This window comes from Lutjanus erythropterus, chromosome 13, assembly GCF_056507025.1.
Source record: "Lutjanus erythropterus isolate fLutEry1 chromosome 13, fLutEry1.hap2, whole genome shotgun sequence".
NCBI classification, from domain to species: domain Eukaryota; kingdom Metazoa; phylum Chordata; class Actinopteri; order Lutjaniformes; family Lutjanidae; genus Lutjanus; species Lutjanus erythropterus.
Window position 1 is genome coordinate 27,014,444 of NC_139329.1, and position 26,323 is coordinate 27,040,766.

A 26,323-nucleotide genomic window follows, 5' to 3' on the forward strand; every position below is an offset into this window, starting at 1 on the left:
TGAATTAAAAGGTTAATTTTTTGCTGTTGCTAGTTTCTGTATTGTTTCCTTTTGTTTGTTAAACATGGGATGATTCTTATTCAAATGGAAGTCATATTGATTTATGTCAACTCTGTGTAAAAGGCTGAAGAGAAAGTGGAAACATTTAAAGGCTGGAAGATGATTCAAATCAATATATTCTGTGTGATACAATATTTTTCTGGTGCTGATGTTCTCCTGCTCTTGTACGCCTGTACAGGTGCACAGAGTTAAAGATGCTTCCAATAAAGGTTAAATCTAGTAAATAAGAACATAAAATCCTCAAGAGTAAAAAGGAAAAAAAGCAAAATGGCTGCATAAAAGTTAATTCAACAGTTATGTTGAATCAGTAACACAGCTAGACGCATAAAACTAGTATAGAGGCTAACTTGGTTAGCTGAAATCACAGATTAGCACTCACTGAACAGCTATAATATAGAGTACCTGTGTATAATGCTGCAATGAGGAGGGAAATAAGATAAAAGATGCTTGTTGTTTGCGTTAGACAATGCTTAATACCTCTTTCAATCCACAGCAAAAAGAAAAAGTCACAAAACAGCATTCTTTGTTGGTATTATGTTGTTTGTTTTCGGTTTGTTTTGTGCTTTTTTAATTAAGAACCTGCACAAAATGCTGGTACAGAAAAACACTGAGCACTGTCTGATTTTGCTGCAAGCCAAATTTTAGGCAGGACAGTAAAAACTGTACTGAACTGAGGTCTTATGAGTACTTACATCATTTGTTTATAGCTCTGGTACTTTCGATACTTTAAATATTTCTGACAGCCTTAGCTTACTTAGTCACAGATCTGATAAAAGGCTTGGTGTAATGATAATACTGGTGGCTGGCAGGCTGCCATATTTATTATGAGGCAAACTTACAACGCAGGTCTAAAATTAAGTTAAAAATCATGCAGGGTAGGATATTTTTTCTCCCAGATGGTTAGAAGAGTCTTACCTGTGTTTATGTATGCTAATGCATGAGAAGCACAAACTGGGAGTACATGTAGCCTGTAGCCCATCACGTGTCTTGAAAGCATCACAACATAATTGCTAAATTTGCACTCATAAAATCATGCAAACCCGTGTTACCTGGGGTTAGGTTCTCTGTAATGTCTCTCTAATTTCTCTAACCATTAAAAAGTTATAATTCAGGGACAGAATTACCTTAAACAAATCACACCTAGGTTGAGATGATCATTTGGCTCTGCTGTGATATTACTGGCACAAGTGTCTGACAGCATTAACACCTCATAAATCCTCTTCGTCTAAATTATTCTGTTTTGCTTCCGTTACAAAGATAAACATGATTATTTCATCGGCATTTCTGTTGCTCCATCTGCCATTGTGAGAAAATGTGAATGCTTCATTAGAGCTGGAAGAACAGCATCCTCCTTCTGTCTTCTGTTGTAAAGCATCAAGCAGATTTCCTACAACATTCAACCAGGTGGCACATAAAGTGAAACACCACGTAGGGGCTGCCAGCCTTGTTTGTTTTATTGACGCTAAAATGCTAAAAGTAGCATATTTAAGCCCTGACAAAAGCTACGATACTTAACATTTTTAATAGACTGCAGTCAGTACATCTTCAGGGTAAAATGCTGAAGAAAAGATACAACTCTAATACCTAAAAAGTTGGTATGCTGTGTAAAACAAATACAAGCAGAACACAATGCTTTAATCAATCAATAAATCAAATTTTATTTTCGATTAACAAATTTCATCACAAGTTCATGACTCTACCATGCAAAGAGTAAGCAATTTATCAACAACATCCAGGAATGCCGCGGACTTTGCTGCGGCCAGAGCTCATCTGAGATGGACTGACACAAAGTGGAAAAGTGTGCTGTGGTCGGACGAGTCCACATTTCAGATTTTTGGAAATCATTGACGTTGTGACCTCCGAGCCAAAGAGGAAATGGACCATCCAGATTGTGACAGAGCTCGGTGATGTTTCAAAGTTACACACAGGTTTTGGAGCAACATACGTTGACATCCATATGACATCTTTTTGTGTTTTTTTCAGCAAGCCACTTCTATGTGGCAAGTACTAGACTAGGCCTTCCTGCAGTCCAGACCTGTCTCACACTGAAAATGTGAGGTGCGTTACGAAGTGCAAAATATGACAACAGAGACCTTGGACTGTTGAGTACCTGAAGCTGTACTTCAAGCAAGAATGGGAAAGAATTTCACTTTCAAAACTTCAACAGTTACTGAGTGTTGTTAAAAGAAAAAGTGATGTATCACAGTGGTAAACACACTCCTGTCCCAACTCTTTTGGAACATGTTGCAGGCATCTAATTCAGAATGATTGCATATTTATCAAAAAACAATGCAGTTTATCAGTTTCAGTATTAAATATTTGCATGCATTCTGTTTACACTGTGTCACAACATTTTTGGAATCAGGTTTTTAGCATATTTAAGCCCTTAACATTTTTAATACATTATAATCAGTACGTCTGCAGGGTAGAATACTATTACTGTTTGACTTCTTTTATCTTGAAAACCAGATAAAGTTTATTTGGGACTTTCTGTTGCTCAGCTAGTTTTAAACTCAGTGACCCACTCTCATTTCACTCTCTATTCCCTCTACGGATATACTATTAAGGCAGCCTATTACCTCGATTGTGTTGTTGTCCCTAGCAGAGGCAGAAGCACAGGCAAACAACGATTTGAAAATGCCACAGCCAACAGCACAAAGCTGGAAATCAATACTAAGCATGGCACCGTCACACTGCCAATTGTCATCCGGTGCTCATACGGCGTTGTTCCTTAAGTGGACTAAACTTGGAATTACAGAAATAAAAGCATGATTGATTCCTTGCTCGCCACAGAGGGATACAGGCAAAAATGCTCGCTGCTTTAAAATAAGACATATGCTACTTTACTAAAGTGTCTTTCTGAATGGAACCCATATTTGTGTTCAAGGCAAAGTGGGGCTGTAATCTCACTGCAGGCCTGAAACCAATAGAATATATTAATCACATTCGGGAAGCAAAAGACACCTTCAATTTCAAAACACGCATACTCACACACACACACACATACTGAGCATTTCATTCCTCTGTCTCTATTCCCCAGGTACAACGACAGGCTTCACATAAGAGACATGATTTTTTCTCTAGAAGAGAAAGTGAGTGGAGTACAGTATCTGACAAAGAAAGATAGCAGGCTCCCAGAATAGCATATTTTAGGCTGGATAAGAGGGAGAGTGATGATTAGTGTCTGATTCTTCTGGGTCTTTTTCACGATTTGAACTCTGGTTAATCATGAAGGATGAGTCCGTTTCCAGTCCAATCAGAAGGAGCAGAAGTTGTAACGAAAGTACTCTCCTGCAGAGGATTTCATCGGACAGAAAAAAAAAAAAAACTGATTTAGGTGACAAGATCATTTCATTTTGTTCTGCATCTACCAGCTCTGCACAGCTTGGTGGGTGATCTAATGCAGCTGGGATCTCATCTCGAGCTGCGCTGGTAGTTTGCGGGTGATACTAAAGGGCGTCTACCACACTCCAGTGAGCCATTAATTCACATCACACAAATTAATCCAAGTGTAGGCCTGTGCCACACACAGAGAGCCCCTCTGCTTTCCCACCATACGCGATGTATTCCAACACTGCTGCACGCAGCCACATTCTGGCACCCGGTTGAACACAAGCATGAAAGCTAGAGGGGGAAAAAGAGAGAAAAAAAAGTTGGAAAAACTTGAAAAAAAACCCAGTGTCAGAGTTTTAAATAATGCAGAGTGCAAGTCAACTTAGACCGTCTAGCCTGAAAGGAGGCATAAATACCACACACATGTCAAACCTTCACAACGTCTGCCACATCTGAGCTGCAGACAGCAACACTGGATCTGTTGACAGCGTTACAACCCACACTAACTGCACATTTTTGTCCAGTTTCAAGCCATCATGTTCATTTATGTCATTAATCGTTATTGGATAAAGACCCTGGAAATTTGCTCATTCACTCTCTAGCTCTCTAGAGCTAGATGATGATACCACTCTAATGTCTGTATGGTAAATAAGAGGCAGCAGCCAGTCAGCTTCGCCAAATCAAGTCAAGTCAGATTTTATTTATATAGCTAAGTTTCTGATACAAGAAATTATGAAATATATGTAAAGAATGCGGATTCAAGAGGATGTTGAACAATTTCAAGTGTTGCCAGTGGGAGCTGAGCCGCATGACATCCTCTCCAACATGGAATCTTCAGGGGCTCTATCTCACAGCGATCTAAAGTGCATGGTTCAAAACGCAAGGTGCAAGGGTTTTAATTAATTCGAGGCATGTCCAAGTCCACCTTTGCCATCTTGCACCATGAGTGCACAGGGGTCTCCCGCCCTGTCCCACCCCATGGCACGCAGTGGGATACACACAAGTGCCTTGATTAATTCATGGGTGTGTTTTGAGCGTAACATGCAATAAACCAATCAGAAAGTCGGCTCTCATCATCTAGCACTGGCAGGGAAACGGGTGAAAAAACTGATTACACAGGCAAGACTATTGGCTGGCGTTCATGCTGACACTACTGTGAGTGGAGGAAACAGAATCAGAAAGTGTAGTTTCAGAAGTTTGAGGGAAGTGATGCACAAAAGCTTAACATAATGAAACTTTGCACAAGATACCAAACACGCCTGGGCAACCTCTTCATTTGTGGAACTCCTGCACACAGACAGGTGCAAGTTCTTTTGCTATCTTTGACAATTGCGCCGCTGTAAGATAACAGTGTCACTGGTGCCATCTGCTTTGCACCAGGTGTAATACTGGGCCCCAGGTGTCACCAGTCACTAGCTTGGCACAAATGCTGCAAAACAGCTAGTCTGGCTCAGAAGTGTTAGAACAACATAGTGGTTTTACAGAAGAGTATAAGCTAAGCTAACTGCCAGCTAGCTAGCTATAGTTCCATATTTAGCATTTAGATATGTATAATAATATATTTCCATCTGAAACAGCTATGCACGGAACATACATTTGGAAGGAATTTGATTTAATGTTGAAAAGTGGATGTTGCTAGCTAGCTATTTAATTAAGATTGCACATATTTAGCGGTGTCAACCAGTAATGTGACATCCACCCATCAGTCACAGTATGACAAGGGATGTGATGTAAAAGAGTTAAAAAGGCATTTTCCATTTCATCTCAACTTTAATGTTGTCTGTCATGTGCAAAATAAATATTTTATCACCCAAGCAGTGTTTCAAGTTGCAGTACAAATGTACCTTTGATGGTGGCTTATGTTTGTGATAACTTTCTTTTCCAGAATCTCAGGTGTGAATGTCTTTGCGATTCTGATCTCTGTGTAGCTGAATAATCAAGTGTACATCTGCTGGAGCAAGACTCCTCTGAATATTGACATTGCCACCATCAAAAAGGGCTTGTCCTCAGTGCAGCTTGTTTCCTTGGAAACATGTCTCGCTCTCTCTGTCTTCTGGCCTCTGCTTTAATTTGCACAAGTCCTACTCCTAATGCAATAGTACACAATAGTCCGAAGTGATAAATTGATACGTTTTCTTCCTTCTTTTCAATGCTGCATTCTTTTTCACTTATCTCAATTCACTTGGGTTGAGAAAAAAAAGAAAACACTTGCTGCTCTACCAACTTAATATTCTGCTCATGTTCTAGACTGTAATCGCTGTATGGAAGGGCTGTCATACAGAGATGAGAGTAAAATGTCAGACTGCCCTCCAAGGAGGGCTAAGACTACTGCCAAATCACCTTAATGTAAGTCAATTAATCATATTCATTGCTCTGTGAAATGAAGACTTTATCATTAAGAATATACCTTAAGAGGAAAACATTTAATTGTAGCTTATCCTGCATGTTGCACTGCAGTACATGGTGAAATCATAAACTTTTCTCACAGGGCTTTCGGTCGTATAATCTTCTCTCTTTTTATTTGCACTTGACGCCTCAGTTCATAAAAATAGTTAGATAAACATAATCTTCTCTGCTGCTGTTGAGCCACTAACACACTACAATATCGCAAGACAGTTATCAGGTATTCAAAGTGACCAATAAGCAGAAAGTAAATTGAGTGATGAAGCTACGGTGATTACGGAGGCTCTAGATATAGTCCAGTCACTTCAGGAGGTATACAGAAGGAAATGAAATCAAGGCTGTGGCAGACAGGGCTCAGGTTGAGTTTTAGTGAAAAGGGGGTTCAGGTGGCTAACAAGGCCCACCTGGGTCTGACTAACAGCTGTGTGGAAGAAATCATGAGACTAGATGAAAGGAAGAATTGTCTGGTACTCGATACTCAACAATCAATCCAGCGAGTTCAATGCTGGCATTGCAACAATTTGTGTTCATAAAAGACTTTTTTTGTCAAATAGATATAAAACCATATGCAATAAATGATCAAATAAACTGCTGATATCATATTCAACATCGCAAAAACAAAACAAATACAACATTTTGCTTTCTCTATTAAATTTCCACATTTCAATAGTATGATGCAAAAGTTGTAGGTTGAGTTACATAGATTTTTGGGGGGGTATTATTTCTTGTTATTATAAAATACAACAGTACGGCATGGTAATTTTGTGTGTATAGTACCATCAAAACCAAACACTACAGTGGTTAGGAGTATATGCTAATTTTTAGCATGTCGGTGCACACAATACTGATATGCAAACATAATTGTAATTTCTATGAGAAGTCATGGAGAAAAACTTTGTTACGTGACTTTCTGAGTTGTTGTCTGTTGACATCATATGGGCTGAAATGTGGTGGATGAGAGCAAATATTTGGTTGATAAACATTAATTCATGTATTAGGCTACATATCAATTTTTTACTCACATGTAATTTGTAATATAGTATAAGGTTAGTTGCTGTCCACCTAGATTAGTTGGAAAACTTATTTAATATCAGTAGCCCAACCCTGATTTATCAGGTAAAGCAACATTTTAGTGGTTTAAGGGAATGAACTGGTGCAGCGTCCATGTTATTTTAACGTAACAGCTTGAAAGCTCATCAACACACACAAGTCAGAAGAATTAGTTTCAAATTTAACCTTAACTTTGCATGGCAGAAATTTGTGTAGATGTGAGTCATTTTCACTCAGAAAGGCTCAGATTGACTGTCTCAGTCTAGGAAACGTTTCAAGTGTTGTCAGGTTTTTTTGTCCAATCTCTATATCATCACAATAGCTTGTTTTTTTGGTCGGTGACCAAAGTGGCACATTTATTCTGATGGTCTTTAAACTGGTGAAATGCAGTTTCCTGTTTTTTGAATGTCTTTATCCCTAGACTGTCCTTCAGTATCATTTTAAGGGATAAGCTACGTTATTCAGTGATAAAGTATACTATCCAAAAATTCATATTTCCTAATAAGATATAATCTATGAACCCTGAATGACACATTTTTCTCAAATAAACTAGATGGACCTTCATATCAAAACGAGCAAAGTCTCCTTCGGAACAAGGTCATAAACATTTTGGAGCTCTGCGGGGAGACTCTGACAGCTCCAGATTATTTTTCTCGCCAAACAGGCTGTCGACTGTTCTGACCTTAAAAGTGCAGACACAGCTAACATAGCCAGATGCACAGTGACAGGCAGACACACAGATACACACTTATTAATGCACAAACTGAACACGCATCTACACACACACATTATCTGTCATACAACCAGATAAAAGGTGAGGAAATAAAAGGATAAAGGGCTGTAATGTGTGTTGTTATATGATTTCAATGCACGGTCACAGAAAAAAATTGTGAGTTTTGTGTGATGTCAAAAAAGAAAATGTTAATATTTGCCTGTACAACAAGCCTCCAGAAAGTAACACATGTTGTAGTTTGTTTGCTTTTCATGCAGTTACCTCAAACAGCCATCTGTTTTTACAAAGGGACAACAACTGACTCTGTAAATTAACAAATTTCAAAGGAGAGCTTCAAAGGCAAATTGTGTGCAACAAGAACTTGTTGTATATTTTCCCCATTTAGTGGTGAATTCTTCTTGTGTGTTTTTTGCTGGTTGGTAGCATCGCAAAGGACTTAAACAGATTTTATGCAAAGTTAAAGCTTGCTCCTTTCTAGATTACACTGTTCAAAAGGTGTTCATACTAACAAAATCCAGTGTTCCAGTAAGATAATTTGATGTGGTATGACTTCACACAACACAATCACAATACAGGCATTTAAATATTATTAGGAATGACTCAGTACCTCTTTTTCATGTCTGTTACAGATATTTATAATGCAACCTTTAGTATTTGTCGATACCAATCTACCATTTTTCCCTCTCATAAATGAGGTTAATAATGCCTTTAATGTATTAATACCTGTCAATAATAATAATAATAATAATAATAATAATAATAATAATCTTAAAATAAATTCTATTCTTTATGGCAAATTGTTCAAAGCTTAGTTAAGAAAATTATGTCATAGTGTGGGCTAATGGATCCTATCAGATTACACATTTTGTTCCTCCGATATCCAATCCAGTTATTTTAGCCAGACCAGGACTGACACTGATTCTAAGGCTCATCTCTAAATATTACAAATCTTGTATTAAAAGTTAACCAGTCAAGGGAAGAATGTGTATGTACAGCACTATCTCCTACAAAGGGGTTCATTTTTATTTTGACTTGCAACCTCCTGACAGGAAGTAAGGTCTAGTTGTGATCCATCATCAAGTGTCAACTAAAGAATACTTTCCCGTCTGTTTGAAGTACTTTTAGAAGCCTCTGAAGGTAAAATTATTCACGAATTCATCGGGAAAATACAATAATTTGAGGAATCTCTGTGTCCCATCCATTTAAACATCTTATGACACCTTGGGATGTCCCAACCCCCAAGTTGGGAACCACTGTCCTACCAAGATGTATTGCTAATTTGCTGTCAACCAAGTCACCCAAGAACTGTGTTTATTCTTGTTTAGTTGAACCAAAGTATATGTTTTCCAATATATATTGACTAAACCTACACACCCACAAAGAATGAGTGAGCCAGACAGAGAGAGGGGAAGAGAGAGAAGCAACTATTGATTTGACAGCCAGTTAATTCAAGTCTTTTGTTACCTAATACAGTCTGATCTATCACCAATCACATCCTACAGCAGAGCACTAAATGCGATTTACCTCGAGCGTGTTGATCCTCTTTCAATAAGACACCTGGGAAAAGAAGAAGACAATAATAAAGAGAGGCTCTCTGCAAACAGTGACTCATGCCGATGAGCCACTCGTACGTGTTCACCACCAGGAATCTTTAACAAAACAAATGGGACGTGACTCATGTTTGATGTTCGATGCACCTGATGACTTTCGATTTATGTTTGTTTCAATGTGACGCGTGAACCATTGAACTTTACAATTGGTTTTCAAAACTCTTCACAATCCTTTTTACTGATGCACAGCTCAGTTAACCAGTTAAATCCTTTATACACATGTCAGGATCAACTTGTTTACCCATCCACTAACAACATCCATCGTCTAAAACAAGAATTAGTCAGTCATTATATAATGACATAAAAACGCTAACAAAAAATATATATGATGAATATATATACAAAGACAATAGTGAGATATATATATATAACGAATCATACTTCAATAACATTTTTGCAGAAAGCAATTCAAGTTGCACAATACACAAGTAATAGGAGAGCTACATATACAGAAATACACCAGTGTCAGTCAACCCTGTCCTCTTCACTTGGCCACAAGTTCTCATTGACACCTTCTATCCTCTCTTGCAACACACCTGGGAGAGAGACTTTTTTGCGTGCCTGATCTGATCCTTCCCCGGCAATCTTCTGCAGATATGTCCAAACATCCGGCACTGGTTGTGTCCGAAGGGGACATCTGATCATGTGACTCGTGTAAGAGAAATGTTTCACCTCCATGAGAAAAAGATCTCCTCCGCAGGGTGTGAACTCAATATTGAGAAATGGGAGTGTTACAAAAACATATGAAATGGTGTCGATCAAAGTACACAGAAACACTGCACTGACTGTGGGTTTGTCTAGAAAACATGAGTAAGAAACCAGTAAGAACAAGACAGAAGAACAACCAGTATGTGGTTTTTATTAGTAATAATGGGCTCACAACAACACTTAAACACTTTGGTCAGCTGAGTCGCTGTTAAGGGATAATTACTAAGCCTTACTTTAAGAGTGTATGAAACTGTGTATGTCATGTAGCTTACTGTAATGTGAATACTAGCCTAGATTCAACAAGTTCTATTACCTACAAAGAAATCCTATAAGACCCCTGGGATCTGTACTGTCAAGTGAACTCAGGGTTAATTTGAAATTATACAAGTTTTCTTCTTCAGTAAATCCAGAGATGAGGTCGTTATCTTAAAAGCTGCAGAGACTCTAAATCAGGCTAAACATTGAAGTGAGTAATGTGTTTATAATTATTGGATAATGTCAAATGCTAAAACATAGTGTAACAGTAAGTCAAGTATTAGCGAGTCATTAACTCGGTGAGCTAACAATGTTACACAGGAATATCAGTCTAAATTTAACCGTCATAAGATACTCAGACCACTGAGTGTATTTTAATTTACAAGAGAATGAATGTGTTACTGCTTCTTTCAAAAGTTATGTAGTCTTGTTTTTGTTTTTGTGTAATTACAGGATGTGCAATTTAAGGCCAAATAGTATCTACTGTATTATTCTATAACTTGGCTGGTAAGTACTTCTTTGTCCTTTGAGCTTATTATCTTCTTATTTTCTTGACTTCGGATACCGATTAAGTAAAGATTTTGATGATTGCCTGATGTTTTGGGGTCAAGCAGAACCAAAGCAAATACAGATAACGTCACTTTCACACCGAAAACAAATGACTGATAAGAGTGGAGCGCTAATTACTTTTAACTTTGAGTAAGTTTAAAGCATCGGTTGACCTTGGTGAGGTATAACACGTTTTCTTTAGTCCCGCTAAATGCTCATTTGATACAGCCAAAGATAGTGATCGAGGCAAAACCAAAACAGCCAATAAGCCATAAAGCTGCAAGCACGGCATATTTGTGCAGCCAGCGGAGCATAAACTTAGCTCTGCGATTCAAATTGGCATTTTCTGTTGCCTTATTCTAAACAGATGGCAGATAAAGGCAGCGACCTGTTGCTTTGTAATCTCTCCGTGGAGTGAAACAAACACATGGGAAGACAACTGCCTCAAAAAATGTTTAATTCTCTAACATTTTACCACATGAATTAAAATGCTTCTGACAAGAGTCATCCTGGAACATTGTACCTTCTGAATAATTCCACCTTGCACGTCCCAAAACAGAAGAAACCCATGCAAACAATCAAAAGCAGAAGAAGGTTGAAGGTTAGGTTGTCATAATAAAATATTCAGAGCTCATTTGTTTTGTTAAATATTAATATTTTTTAAAGTGTCTTTTGACCTGAGGCAGTCAATCTGTCAAACACTTTAAAACAGGATATTTCAACAACTACAGGCCATGAAATTTAGTATTTACAGTATATTTAAGGTCCCCATAAGGTGTTTTGGAGACCCCCTTAACTTTTAATCTACCAGGCCAGAATTTCCACTTACAGATAATAAACATTAATATTCAAATGACAGCACGCCTTGAGATTCAGTGAGGATATTTATTATCCCCAGAGAATAAACTCTTTTCATTTTGAACACTCAGTGAGCTTTCCTCTAGCATTGCCCTCAGGCCAAAATGTCAAGATCTCATCGTCTAAACCGCGAATTGCCGAGATATTTTCCGAGCACATCTGCCATCTCAAGGGGATGAACCTTGTTTTGATTTCTGTGAACCTATGGCCTTTCCTCTGGCACCACGCTCTGGATAGATCTGACTTGTTTAGCCTCTCTTCTGGTAAGACGAGCAAAATTGCCACTATGTTTGTTCCATTAATCATTTTGTACCTTTGTGGGGTTTTAATAAACAGTCTTTAGGGGTCACTGTATTTTAGTAAGTCAGTTAGTGTTTGGTATATCTTCTAATTCTGTCTGTTAAGACTCACAGTCAGGCTCTAAATGCTTTGCTTGATGGTGAAAATCTTCCAGATTGGGGTGACGTTGAGGGTCAAACATTGTGTCCGGTAAGGTGCGCCCTTGAAAAAATGTGAGGGGCATAGGTTTGTCAGCAGCTGTTGTTCAAGCAACTACCTTGCATCGTCTCCAGATGATTGATAAGCAATGGTAATGACAATGTCATCAAAGATGATCAATGAACAGAAAAATAAATCAGCAACTTTATTAATCATCAATAATAGTTCAATATTTTTTTCTTCCAGCTTGGACTTTTTGTGTGACAAAACAATAAATCTGAGGATACGGTATCGGCTGTTTGAAAAGTGCGATGAGCATTTTTCACTGAATCATTGGATCTCGAAAATAACAGTCGGATAATAAAATTATTTTTATCTGCACCCTAGTTTTGTTTACACTGTACACAGTATACTGTCTTGCTTTCAGTTGTCTATCACAGTTCCTCACTAGGTCACCACAGTTTTACCCTGAAGCAGTGTTTCTATTATTTACTATTTATGAGTTCATGAGCAGTCATCCTCTAGCCTCAACCTTGGATCAGCACCAGTCAGGGGGATTTTTTTTTTTTTTACCATAAACTGCAGAAATAGAAACATTTGTTTTGATATAAACACACACACACAAAAAAAAAACTATCAGAACAAGGTCTCTATTGTCCGTGTACTGTGTGTATTACTGTGACATGATTGTGTTTACACTAGGCGAAAAAGTGAACATAAGTGACTCATCATAGAAATTTAAGGCAACAGATCTTAATGGACAGTTAAGACAACTGTATATGAAACTGACAATTAGAAAAGAGATACAGAACATGTCGTCTGTTTTACACTCTTTTCAGTAAACAGACTTGAGTTATTGTGAAATACTGTCTCGAATATGTGCAATATAGTGAAGTACAGTATTATTCTGTATTCACAGTTAATAAGAAACATGCGTACAGTGAATGCTTCCAATTCTTGAAAGCTGCTAACTGGTTCAGTTGTATACAAGCTGCGTCTTAGAGCAGTGTTGTCATAACATAAACCAGATGTCTTTTTGGGCTGCATTTTTTGACAGAGAAACACCTCTTTGGCCCGCAACTTTTAGTTTGGTTTGAAGCGGCATCGACGGAGTACGTAAAATAACCGCCATTTAAAGCTGAAACGGGGGAGAGCGTATCAGTTAAATAAATCATTACACGCCGGATAAAGAAATAACACTTGTTTTGAATGATACAAGTGGCTCTGCTCTGTCTGTAACCTATGCAGAGTGTGTCTGGATTGCGAGAGAATTACTTACACCCTGTTGTGGTACTTCCCCTGGCTGTTTGGGTTTGGATGCGTCCCAGACAAAAGCCTGTCCAAATAAGATCAATGTGTTCATGCTCCTCTCCTCCGAGTGGGTACTCTCCCACAGCTCCAGAGCCTTAAAGGAGGAATAAAAGAGTGTTAAAGCTCATGTTAGAGAGCAAAAATCTTGTTTATGACAAATCACACATCCATGGTATGAAGGGACATAGTTTAGATACAGTTTTATGACTGGGTATATAAAACTCTAGGTCATGCATGATTCTGTAAATTCATTTTTTTCCCTTTATTATTGTCGAAGCGACGTATCTAGGCCATTAGGATTGTACAAAGCATTGCCTGATACCTTTACAGCTCGGTTAAGATAGTGTGCCTAATTGTATCACAGCTAATTACAGCCATGGCAAAAGCCGTGTAATAAGAAACCGGGATAATGATCCATTACAACAGAGGAGGATCATCAGGATTTCTAGCACCTAGTGGGCTCGCTTGGTGCTGTGGTTGTAAACATATAATAGCTTAATGGCGGGACAATTTGGAAGCAGCTGGAGGCAAAGCAGCCGAGGCAGCTGTTTCAGCTCAGACCAGCAGAGGAAGGGGGGGGGGGCAACACTGCTGCAAACCACAGCACTGCAGTATTAGCATAGAGCTCATCACACACACACACACACAAATACTCACGCTCACACATGTATTTATGTAAGCAAACATCACGCTCAATAAGGTCATAAAACAGTAAAACTGCAGCTTAAGGGGACAGTTCAAACCAAAATCAAAATTTTCTCCTACCTGTGCTGCTGTTTTTCCATCTAGACTGTTTTTGTGTGTGTCGCAGAGTTTTGGAGTTATCGGCTGTAGAGGTGTCTGACTTCTCTTGAATATAATGGGACCAAATGACACTTGGGACAAAAGGAGCTCTGGTCTGTTTTACCGCAGGAAGAAAGTAGTCCTGGTAGATTCAACCGTGGAATGAAAATAGTTCCTGCTATCCTATTTGTGAGAAAGTAGAAGTCTCTTCGGCAGATATCTCCATAACTCACATTAGAGATGTCTAACTTCTCTTGAATATAATGGAACTAGATGACACTCAGCTTCGAGTGCTCAAAACACCAAAGAAATACATTTAAAAAACTCAGCAGCAATGTCTCTTTCCAGAAATTATGACCCAGGTACTCAAGATAATCCACAGACTTTGTTGTGAGCAGTTTTATGCGAGAACTACTTTCTTTATATCATAGAATCCACCAAAACTACTTTCTACTAGAAAGAAAGTAGCTCCTAAACCACAGACCTTGTGTGAGTAGTGTTGTGTAAGGTCTACTTTCTCTCTAAGGTTGAATCTACCAGAAATACTGTTCTTCTGCTAGAAAGTAAGCAGTTCCTACATGAAACTGCTCACAACAAGGTCTGGGGTCTAGGAACTACTTTCTTTCTAGTAGAAGAAAGTAGTTCGGGTAGATTCTACTGTAGATAGAAAGTATTTCCTATGTGAAACTGCTCAGAACAAGGTCTGGATTATCTTGAGTAACTAGGTCATGATTTCTGGAAAGAGACATTGTTGAGTCTTTCTTTTTTGTTTCTTTTACTGGTCTTTCTTTCTTTCTTTCTTTCTTTCTTTTTTTTTTTTTTTTTTTTTTTTTGCTTTGGGCACCACAAACCAAAGGTCCATTTAGTCCCCCTATATTCAAGAGAAGGTAGACATCTCTACGGCCGATATCTCCAAAAGTCTGAAACTCACACCAAAACAGTCTAGGTGTATAAATAGCACCACAGATCAGACAAAAATATGTATCTTTGGCGTTGAACTGTCCCTTTAAAACAAAACAGCACAGACAGTCAAAAAAGTCAATCTGTGTTTAATTCAGGGGCCTAATGTGGAGAAGATGAGCTGCAGCAGAGGTTCAGACAGAAGACAATGTTTATTACACAGTCAAAACAAGAAAACACCATAAAATTCCAAAGACCATCACATTGTTTGCAGTTTGGGTCACTGTCTGCTGAAACCATCGCCACTCATCACTGATAATAAAACACATCACAAAAGAGGCATTGCCGCAATTATTAAATCCAAATGCATGTAGTTGAGCACAGATATTGCTGCAGTTCCTCTTCTTCAGGATGTATTTGTAGGCACAGGAACCCAGAGTTCGTCCAGAGACTTTAGGAGCTACAGCACCCTCTACTGGCAGCAGATAACGCAAAGGTCTGTGGTTCCTGAAAACATACCCAAGGTCCACAAGCAAAACCGTCACTCACATTCCCTCGCCCACAAGCTTAGAAACTATAATTTCGTGGCTTGGGCAAAGTGATTTACTTGGACAAGATGACTGAGGTTTTCTGCTTCAGCTGATGTCAGTTCCTTAGTATGAATCTGCTGTGTTTGTTGTCAGACTTTGAAACAATGGCCATAAAAAAAAAATTAGCACTCCGTGTGTTAAACAAAACAAATAAATGCTCGTGTTTGTGATTCCTTCTGGAAAAGTTGATTAGAAAGCGGCTACCTTAACATATCAGCTGTGCTCCTGCTGTCTGCATGATCCACACTTTGTTACAGACTGCGATTATAAACAGTAAAGCCGACTGTGGTGCCGCTCTGCTCTCAAGTGGAGAACCACTCGCGTTTGCTCTCAGCACAAGCACATATTGTACACAGAGCTGAATTTTTTTGGCACCTGTGCAAACACACACACACACACACTCTCCAGCACACATGTACACAATCGTGACACCTATTTTTAATATTGCGGCTCTGGAGTAGCTCAAACAGGGAGAGCACTCCAACTGGAAAAGACAGTTTGTGATTCATCTGTATTTTTTCCCCTCTAATTTTAGCATTTTTTAAAAAACAAAAAAATCTGTCTGTAACAAAGACTCTAAATCCTTGAAGTATTAGATAAGAAAAGAGAAAATACTACAATGTGAGAGATATATTGCCCAGAGTCAAATCAGCAGTAGCTTTCGAAAATAGTATTCCAGCCTCAGATGCTCCAATACTGACATGCCGGAGGTTGAAGGACAAACACCTTTCGCACAATGAAAACCTCTTGCTGTGACATAGCAGGGAAATCCTGCACAAACGGTTGACAAGGTCCTATTTACTGTCCTCTGCTCAAATAGATAAATGGTGGGTACATCCTCACAATAACAAAGTGCAGAGGATGAACAAGTAGCGGAGAGGTGCAGAGAGGCTAGCAGCTGCACTGCTTCACCTACTGCAGTAAGTGTACACAAACAATATCTTCCTTCTGGAGCCTTACTTCTATTTTTCAAGCGATTATGAAAAATATGGTAACGCTTGACCCGTGAATGTGACAAATAGGAAGCAGACTCCGCTTACAGCTGTGAACAATTACAAACAGTGGATGGAATGCCTCTCCGCTGCTGCTCTCAGGAATGTGCATCATTGCCCTTTGTCCTCTGAACAAATTGGGGGGAAAATACTATTCAAGCCGGTATAATCCGTGCATTAGAGGTGTTTTAAAGCAGCCATACTCTACATTCTTTTTGCTTGAACCAGTCTTGACACCTGTGAAAGTGCCACAGAACATTTGTCAGTTTAGATATGAAAGTAAAGTATATGTGTTACCAAAGTTTGAGCCACCTTAAGATATGATAAAGCCTTAAGATACGACTGGAAAAGACTACAGTTAAGTTAAAGTGGCAGTAGAAATACAAAAAACAGTTTTTGTGTAAGCGCTGAGCAAAGTTGATGTGTCAAATGTGTTTCTTAATTAAAAGTGCCGAAAGGGGCTGAAAAGTTAGTTAATGCATAAATGATATAATATAAGGGGACACTGTTGGGGTTTAGTTGATAAGATAAGATAAGATAAGATAAGATAAGATAAGATAAGATAAGATAATCCTTTTATTTCCAGTGTTATAGTGGCAAAAGGTGATTAAAAAAAATAGAAAGAAGAATCAATAATAAGGAAATATCAAAAATTAACTATTTAAATACAAGGAAATACACAAAAATAGGAACAATACATATGATATAAACAGCAAACAATATGCATATAAAGAACATGTTATTCTATTTAACTACAATTTACAGTAGCTGGGTGGTAAATTTAATTATACATCAACTCTCAGTAGCTTTTTCAGTAGTTAATTCCTTTTGGTCATGTAGTTTAGGTAATTAATTACAAACTACATGTTCATAGTATTCTCATGGCTTTTTTCTTTTTTTGCCATAAAATATGGCACAGCTCATTGGTCACAGTTGTCATTTAATCACATGTGGTTTCTGAGAAATGTATGAATTTCCATAAAAATATTAACATTTTCCTGAATCTACCTCAACAACTGACCATTACTAAACCCCGCCCCTTTCTTGGTCTGTGCTCCAATAACAGTGGAACTAGCTGGGTAACCAACGGTAGCAGTACTTAGATATGCTTAGTGTCTGGCTCATCTTTGTTGAAAAGTAAACCAAATTATTAAGATGATTAAAAGATGTTGCTGGGGGTTCTGTAAAAGTGACATACTGTATACAATCACATCTTAAGTTTGTTAATCTTAGCAAAACCCTAGTTAACTATTTTAGTAAAACACTAACTAATTAAAAAGATGATCTTTACCAATACTTAGCTGGATATTCAGGTAGCAATTTCTAACATTGGCTAACTTAAGAAAAACAGAAAGGAGAAAGCTGACCGAGGTTCTGTTGGGTACCAGACTTGCTCAGCTGTTACTGGAGCACAGAGCGATGGGAATTAGGAAGGATCAATTGCTCCTAATACTTCTTTAACACGTCCTCAGGCTTGGCTGTCCCTGTCCCTTAATCAAAAACATTTTCACTTGACTCACATCAGTTGTACCTTCGCAAAACAATATGAGATTCCAGACTCGGATTGGGATCATTTCCCATGTAGTTTAACTACTTTTCATTTTGAAGTTGCTCACAGTTTGGTAAACTATAATTTAAAGTTTTTTTCCCCCAACACTGTAAATGTAAGTCCTGAGAGAAATTAGTGTTAGTTCAAGCGAATAAAATAATGAATGGTAATGTCAGGTAAATTGCCACTGAAGTAAATCGGGTATCAACAGTGAAAGTTGTGCGAGTCAGACGAGCTGAAGAAGGGGTTTTGTTGCTGGTAAAAGATGAGGACCTGAGACCTGAAAGGGTTTGGGACTGTCAGTCAAAGTTAAAGCAATGAAAGGAGTTGAAATGTCAGTTGAAAAGAGAGAGGTGAACACAGCTGAAATGAAAGCGCTGTGGTGTGCGTACTCGGTATGGTGTTGAAATGTCAGGTGGTATGTAATCCCAGGCAGGAAAACTGAAGTGTTACAGCGGCAAAAGGAGCAGACACATAGTATAGATAAATAACCTTGAGAAAAACAGAATACTTCATGCATTATGAGCGTGTATTGTATCAAATACAAACAAAAAAGTATCTAAATACTACACAAGAATAGTAACTACAAAGTGTTTTAGGTCAGTGTGTACTGACACAAAAACACACATAAATTAAGTGAAGAAATATGCAAATACACTCAATTTAGAGAGAGTTTGACTATTTCATATGCTGAAAACAACATTTTAAATATCCTCAAACATTAATGTGATTTACTGTAGTTTTCAATTTGCATTTCCCACCACATTCCACTTTTAACAGCTCCTTTCAATCACTGTAACACGAGGGAGGAAAAAGCATACATCAATACTTGGAAAACCAAAATATTATTTAAAGAACCATGAACAAAGTTTTAACTACTGACAGATCTTCTGAAAAGAACGCTAAGTTATCAGCTAAAGCTGTTTGTTTTTCTAAAATACACAACAGTTTGAGGTGTAAATCTCGATGGGTTTGCACAGTGCCTTAGCTGTGCAAATGAGGACAGATCCTTCTTTAAAATCCTCATTCCAACCTGACAAGTTTAAACAAAGCAATTTCAGGCCCAACTGCACCTGCAGCATTGACATGCCTCGTCAGGGGTGTCTAGCAGGAAGACAATAATTTGTCTAGTAACAGGATTGAAATGAGCTCAGAGTCTGGACGGTGTTGGCTGGGGGCAGAGTGACAGCGACTAACAGGATCACTTTATAAAGGACATCTCACATTAGACAGTCATTTACAGCTAGCACACAAACTAATGTATTAACTGGCACTTGTTTGATTACAATATACAGCTTTGGGATTTGGGATTTGGGCAGAATTGATTTTGAGGATGCAATTTTTTTTTTTTTTACCAGCGACTACTTTTGTATACAAAATTATTGTTCACTTATCTCGTTGTTCAACATTCACAATTTACCATTTACAATTTATATTGTAAAACACAACAGAAACAAGTGGTCTTTAAATAATAAAGATGCAGATATTCTATATTTTTGTTATTCCCAACAAATCTCATGAAAAAACTAGACTCAATCATGCATTAGCTTCGCAATAGTTTCCAGTGTACCAGAAATCTCTGTGTCTCATTTGTTCCTACGGAAGACCTAAATTAAAAATATATAGTAAGTGAAACAGGAGTGAAATGTAAATTTGTTGTGGCGTATTTTCAGTTGCAGATTTGACCCGCTAGCAAATATTTACAGTTGGAGGATGGTATATGGGTTAGACTTAGAATAAACTACAGTACAGAGCCTGTTCATCATAATGACGGAAGTTGCCCTTCAATGGTGTGGCTCATTGTTGTGCTTTAAATAGTTTATGAACAACAATAGAGGTCTATGGCACAGAGGAATAAGCTATATCAGGCTGTGGCTACACAGACAATACATGGATCAATGTATTGTTTGCTTTGGTCTTTTCGTAGGATTTGTTTACAACAGGAAAAATAAAGACTATCACCCGACTTATCCTTCAAAGCGAAGACAAACAAAGACAAAATGTTTATCGCAGTTCAGGTTTTTGTCTGCTTGAAAAGGTCCATTATTAGCACATTTTTTAAAGAGGATCAGCTTTCCCTGTGCACTTCCGTCAGTGGGCCTGAGGGCTGAGGTTGCTAGGCGATGGTGGCTATCTCCGTGGTGACGTGATCCCCCTCGGGCCTGATTCTCACTCATCACCTCCACAGCCAGATACAGGGACATGTGCATACACATGTGCACAATGCATAATGCCCCTCCACACACACACACACACACACACACACACACACACACACACACACACACACACACACACACACACACACACACACACACAGACACACACACAGCCACGCCGCTATCCAGAGGTCTTTCTCTCTGCTCTTATCTCTGGGAGGCTGTTGTCACTCACTCATTGCTGTGCTGAGAGGGGCTTCAATGGTCAGGCTTAGAGAACACCTCGAAAAACCTCTCGGTTGTCAAGGAGAACCAGATGGTGACAATGGAGAGGCCGCCGGAGCAGGAGCCGCTCAGCATCTCCTCTGTCCACCTCTCAGACGAGTTATGTATACTGGATGAGTGTAGACATTAATTGTGAATACAAAAGGTTTTAGGTTGTCATTTATTTACTCTGACTGATAGGGTTTACTTTTTGATAATATTCTGTTTGATTCCCTCAACCTCAATGGATCTCATGGTAGTTTTGTTCATGATAATTTCACAAAATTCAGCTTCGCACAACACAACATTAAGGTTCATGAAATTAGAGGGATAAACTGATGGATAATTTCCCCTTTAATTTCCCCTGCAAGCACACTCATTTCATCCTTCCCTTCCGCGTATAGGAGAACCTACAATGGCCACAAAACTTGCACAAAAGAAATTTTCGTACAAAAACCACGTACCAACATGCCACGTCAGATTCAGCAAACACTTGAAACTATGTAAATGATCTGCCTGTGTCTATCTGAGTGCGCATGCACGAGTAAATTAGCATAATTAACACCCCATTAATATCATATAAGGCTACACTTCCTGCCCCATATGTCAAGAAGTGTTTATTCATGAAAATGGCATCAAAGAGTAAAAAGAAGAACTACACAAGCTTCGAGTTTGAAGTTCTGCTTTCAGAGATCCATAAAGGAAAATTTTAACTGTGTCAGCAGTGGAATTAAAGGACCTCCTTAAACCAAAGAACGAGAAAAATGAGTGCTGTTAATGCTGTGTCACTGAAATAAAGAGGAAATGTCTCGATATGAAAATGGCTTCAATGAAACAGAGTGAGGATGATGGACGGCAACTTCATAAACCTGCATGTGAAGATATATGACCAATACACCTGACAGTAGGTAATAATACATCATTAAATTAATGATGAGAGGCTTTATGTTTACATTTACATTACATCATCTTTAGCCATCCAGTAGTTCGACCTACAGATATTGTGATCCTCTGTGCTGCTTGTGTCGTTATAAATAAGGAAGCACTTTTAGCAGAAATAAAAAGCTGCCTCTTAAAAGCATTTTTTCTTAGTTCCTGTAACTAGTTAGTCCCAGGTCTTTCTTTTCAAGTCTCGAGTTCAACCTGCCTTTCAAGTCAAACTAAGAGGCAAGAAGTCAAGCCAAGGTTGATAAAAAGAAATGTCTGATCACTGGATAAAAAAGTCACAGCTTGTCTCATCCTTGTGTTTATTTACAGTTCAGACGTTTTGTTTTCAGCTGCACAATCTTCATATGTTGTCAGAGAGCACTCAGCTCCTCAAACTCCCTGGATTATTACGTGCCAGTCAGAGTTTGACTTACTGACAGACTCAATGACTGTCTGACAGGTGCAGATATAAAAGTACTACAGGGTAGTAGTTGGAGTACATGGAGCTAAAAGCTAAAAGCACACCTACCCACCAATCTGAGTGGCTCACCGTGTTTTCAAGTGTAGAACAAAGTCTGACCTTTTGCATCAGGTTACAGTGTGTTGGGAGGCTTCATTGTCATCACTTTGACACACACATACAGTCTGCGTACCTCCAAGCATAGAAAGGAATCATGTTTTCCATTCCCCCACTCTTCCTCCACTGCAGCTGTATCCATGGGAGCACAAATCAGGTCAGACAAACATATCGACACGAGGAAAATCCTATCAATTCCAGAGAAAGGAGAAAATGAGTAAGTGTGATTTTATAGTGCGTCCATGAAGTAAGTCATCATGTGACAATCAAATGAGTCAAGTGTTTCTCCATGTATCAAATCTGAAGTCATCAAAATGATGACTATAAATAGATTTAAGTAAAAGCATGTAGTGTAAATGCTGTCCCCATTCAGAGTTAGTCAAACCAGCATTCATACCGGCTTAATGCGTTTTCTCATATTTAATAGCAAATGTATACAATATTTTTCTTTTCATCTGCCTTTACAGCCCAAAATAAAACAGCCTGTTGATCACTATAGTGCTGCATGCTTGTATACATGTGTTTAAATGTATTTTGGATGTATTTGAATGTTTTTTTTTATTTTTCCTGCTGACATAATAGACTGTCCAACTTAATTTTATGTCTTAATATGTGTAAAAAGAAAACACTCTCTACTCTCCAAAAATAGTTTCAAGTTCGTAAATCTTTTATTCGTGCAGAAAAAAAGTCTGTGCCTGCTTGACTTGAATATTTACAAGCAGCATCTAGAGTATAAAGACAGACCACGGCAAATCTGAAGCTCAGCAGCCTATGATCTTTTCTCTGTACACAAGTCTGGGGCTTCTTGTATGTTTATCACAGAGCTGAGGGGCACAGGGAGAAGAGTGTGCTTACGTTTCTCAAGAGGCATATTCCACTAATCCTGATTGCTATCTTGGTGCTATTGAAGTGGTGTGCATTTAAAAGTGTTGATTAGCTCGGTTTCTAACTGAGTTAACTGATGCAGAAGTATCTATCCAACAGCCTTCATCAGAGCTGATAAAATACTCCAAGAACGTCGAGGAAAGGTGCTTCACTGCATCTCGTGTTCTTGTGCAAATCATTACAAAAGGAAAGGATGGTATCATCACATAATAACTTGCTCCAGGAGTGTTTGACAGGCTGCACCTTAGTGACCCACTTATAATATTTTTGTTACTCAGATAGATGTTCACTCGGATTCTCCTGGCACACTGGTTATCTTTTTCCAAGTGGTTTGGTCCTCACATTTTTCTTTCACAATGTGTTATTAGCCATGTTAGCATTGTGAGTTGGATGCCAGTGTCAGTGAGCCAGTTGGTCGGTCCGCCGCTTTGGTCCAGATCTAAATATCTCAACAACTCTTCGATCAATTGCAATGAAATTTTGTACAGACGATCACGGGTTTGATGATCTGCTGGCTTTACTGTGACCAGCGGGTCAACATTTTTGGATTTGAGTAAAATGGCTCATGGACTGTTATAAAATTGGAAACCGTCATTTGAGGTCCAATTACCAAACATAAAAACATTCCCATCAGCCTCATCTGTATGCTGAATTTAGCGCCAGTTTGCAAATGTTAAGATGCTAACACGCTAAACTAAGATAGAAAGCATGGTAAACTTTATGCCTTCTACAACATGTGCAATATTAACATGCTAATTTTAGTATTTAGCTCAAACCATGCACACGGAAGAAATTAGGCTTCAGGACTTCATGACAGAGGCAAAGCTTTCTGTCAGAAAGCCTGGAAACCTTTCTGCCAGAAAGTGCTTCGTCACAAAGTCCACATCAGGATCAGGCTGTGGTGGATGTATGTGTTAAGTTGGAAAGAAAGGGTGTAATTTTTATACCATATCAAGCTCTGATGTTTATATTGAAGAACATCTAAGGACAAGGTTTTTGAGCATCGTGGCAGGCTGTCAGTCAAATTAGTAAAGCCAGTATTCCTGCTACACCTGTCTCCAATTCAAGTATCAGACCTACCAATATTCTGTAGAAATCTTATAAGAAAGTGATGTTAAGCTCTGATTATACTGACAACGCACTGACCACAAGGAAGGCTGAGTTAGATTTGTAGAGCTTTAGTAAACAGAAACCCTGATTTTCTTGTTGTTGTCCTACACTGCACATGCAGAAGAGAACACAAAATTGAACCCATTGCCCTCAGTTTATACACTGGGTTCGATTGTTGTAATCTGCTGAAAGATCTGCTCGCGTCCGTGAACTGCAAGCACAATTAATGACCGATAAACCTGACTGTGTACACACAAACACACAGACCAGTTTACATCTCTCGAGTCTGCATATTCTGGCATCCATACAGCATTTCAGAATAACAGCAGCGATTCTCCTGGGGTCAGATCTCACATCAGTCCTTCCACGGTCAGCGTTTGTCTGTCTCCTCACAGCTAAATAATCTTCAAGGCTACAATTCAGTCTTGAAGTATAAAGGGTCTGTCGCTGTGTCTTTATCTAGTCTTGGATCAGGAGCCACTCGCCAAAGGGAATGGGCTGACGAGTACTCCCTCATGTATGGCAGCTTTGTGAGCCCTGTGATGAGAGATAGATGCTTGTTCCTGGTGTCCATCCTCATTGTTGACCAAGTCCTCTATCTTGTTTTGATCGACTTTCTTTGACCTCACCATTCAGTGGTGCCTCACTCGACAGCCACTACCTACCACTTAGTTGTGACAGAAGAGTGTAAAATACAGCTGTGGGGTACATTACATTTTTGTAATGGCTGACATTTGAGAGGAACTAAAACAAGCCATCCAGTAAAATCATTTTAAATGCTTAAAGGGATAGTTCAGATTATTTGAAGTGGGGTTACATGAGGTATAACAGGCAGTGTAATTGCTAAGGCAGATGGTGGTCAGCATTTCTCCAGTTTGGAGAAGCAGAGAGGAGTACCAGCATGGAAGCTAAGCAATGAACTCCTGTGGACAAAAGGTATTTTCGCCCCTTAGAAAAGCGCCAACCTATAAACGTTTGTTAGTGCGAGTGTACGCTATGTTCAGAATATTTTCACTAAATACTTTTACTTTGCTGCCATGCAGCCTTTTTCTGATGGGAAACTACCATGAATCAAATATCACTTCATCCAGACCAACCAAACTCCATAGGCAAAATTAGTAGTTTTACCTCTCAGAATGCAGGCGTTGCTGATCTACCACTGCCTCAATCTGTTAGTTTGTTTGTGTTATTGTTTGACTTCTGTGTTTTAAAAGGATAGTTTGGATTCACCAAAGTCACACAATCACATAAACAAACTAACAGATTGAGGCAGCAGTGGGTCAGCAACTCCCATATTATGTGAGGTAAAATAACTGATTTCACATATGGAGTTTGGTTGGTTTGGAGAGAGGGATATTTGGCAAGGTAAAGCAATTATAGTCATTAAAAAACACATTGACAAAACATTTTTTCACCACTTGTATATCTTCTTCTTCATTCAAAATTGAACATGTCTACTTTGTTTATGCACAGGTTTATTTGCCCTCTACTGATTTCAAATGGCATTTTGTGTAATCTTCGGTGTGCTCCAGTCAGGACTCTGAGTTGAATGATTTGCACACGCCAACTTCTGCACGGACGTGTGAGCGCCACGGCAAACATGAGCACAGCTTTCGCAAGCAAATAACTTTTCCTTTGAAAGACTCCTCTGAGAACATCTGCATGGGAACATCTGGGAATGGCAGGAAATTCGGCATCTCTCAGCGTGACGTGCAGTGAATGTTTTTCAAGTACTTCAGAGGGATGAGCAGAGTATTGAGCCCTGCAACCTCCAAACCCTGACAAAATTTATGGAGTCCAGCAGCAAGTGGTTCTCATTACCCATGTCATATTCCAAACAAATTGCCGTATTGGGCTCACAGCTGGGGTGCTGGGGTGATGTTTGTCTCCTGGCATAATTACTGTTATATTGTGTTTTCACAATATGTCCACAACATTGTTCCAGTTGTTGTTAACAATACACTTGGTTTGATGTGACTTGAGTGAAGGCGACAGGGAGGATTTTCATATCATTAACGCTCACTTATAGTGCATACTTGCATTATCCACTCTTTTATTTCACAAAAAATCTTGCGTGGAGTAAAAACCACAGAACAAGAAACGTCTGTTAATAACAGGAATCCCCCACCAGCGTGAGAGGGCATTCCAGTTCCAGTTTAAAAAAACCATCCAGTTTTAATAGTGTTCATCTGGCAGTGGGGAGCTACGAATTATCCGCCAGGAATTATGGTATAAATTGTGCCCGAGACTGGAGAAGTGAACAGACTGCACCTGGTCTG

At 38.8% G+C, this 26,323-nt stretch overlaps 1 long non-coding RNA gene across 1 annotated transcript in view; it reads right to left on the reverse strand.

Annotated features, from left to right (window-relative positions):
* LOC146316743 (uncharacterized) overlaps positions 1 to 9,858 on the reverse strand; it is a 43,677-nt gene extending 33,819 nt beyond the window's left edge. The window contains exons 1-2 of the long non-coding RNA XR_014771772.1: positions 9,726 to 9,858; positions 9,104 to 9,136 (exon numbers count right to left, since the gene is read on the reverse strand). This is a non-coding gene — a long non-coding RNA (uncharacterized LOC146316743). The remainder of the gene's footprint in view (positions 1 to 9,103; positions 9,137 to 9,725) is intronic.
* Between the last annotated feature and the right edge of the window lie 16,465 nt (positions 9,859 to 26,323).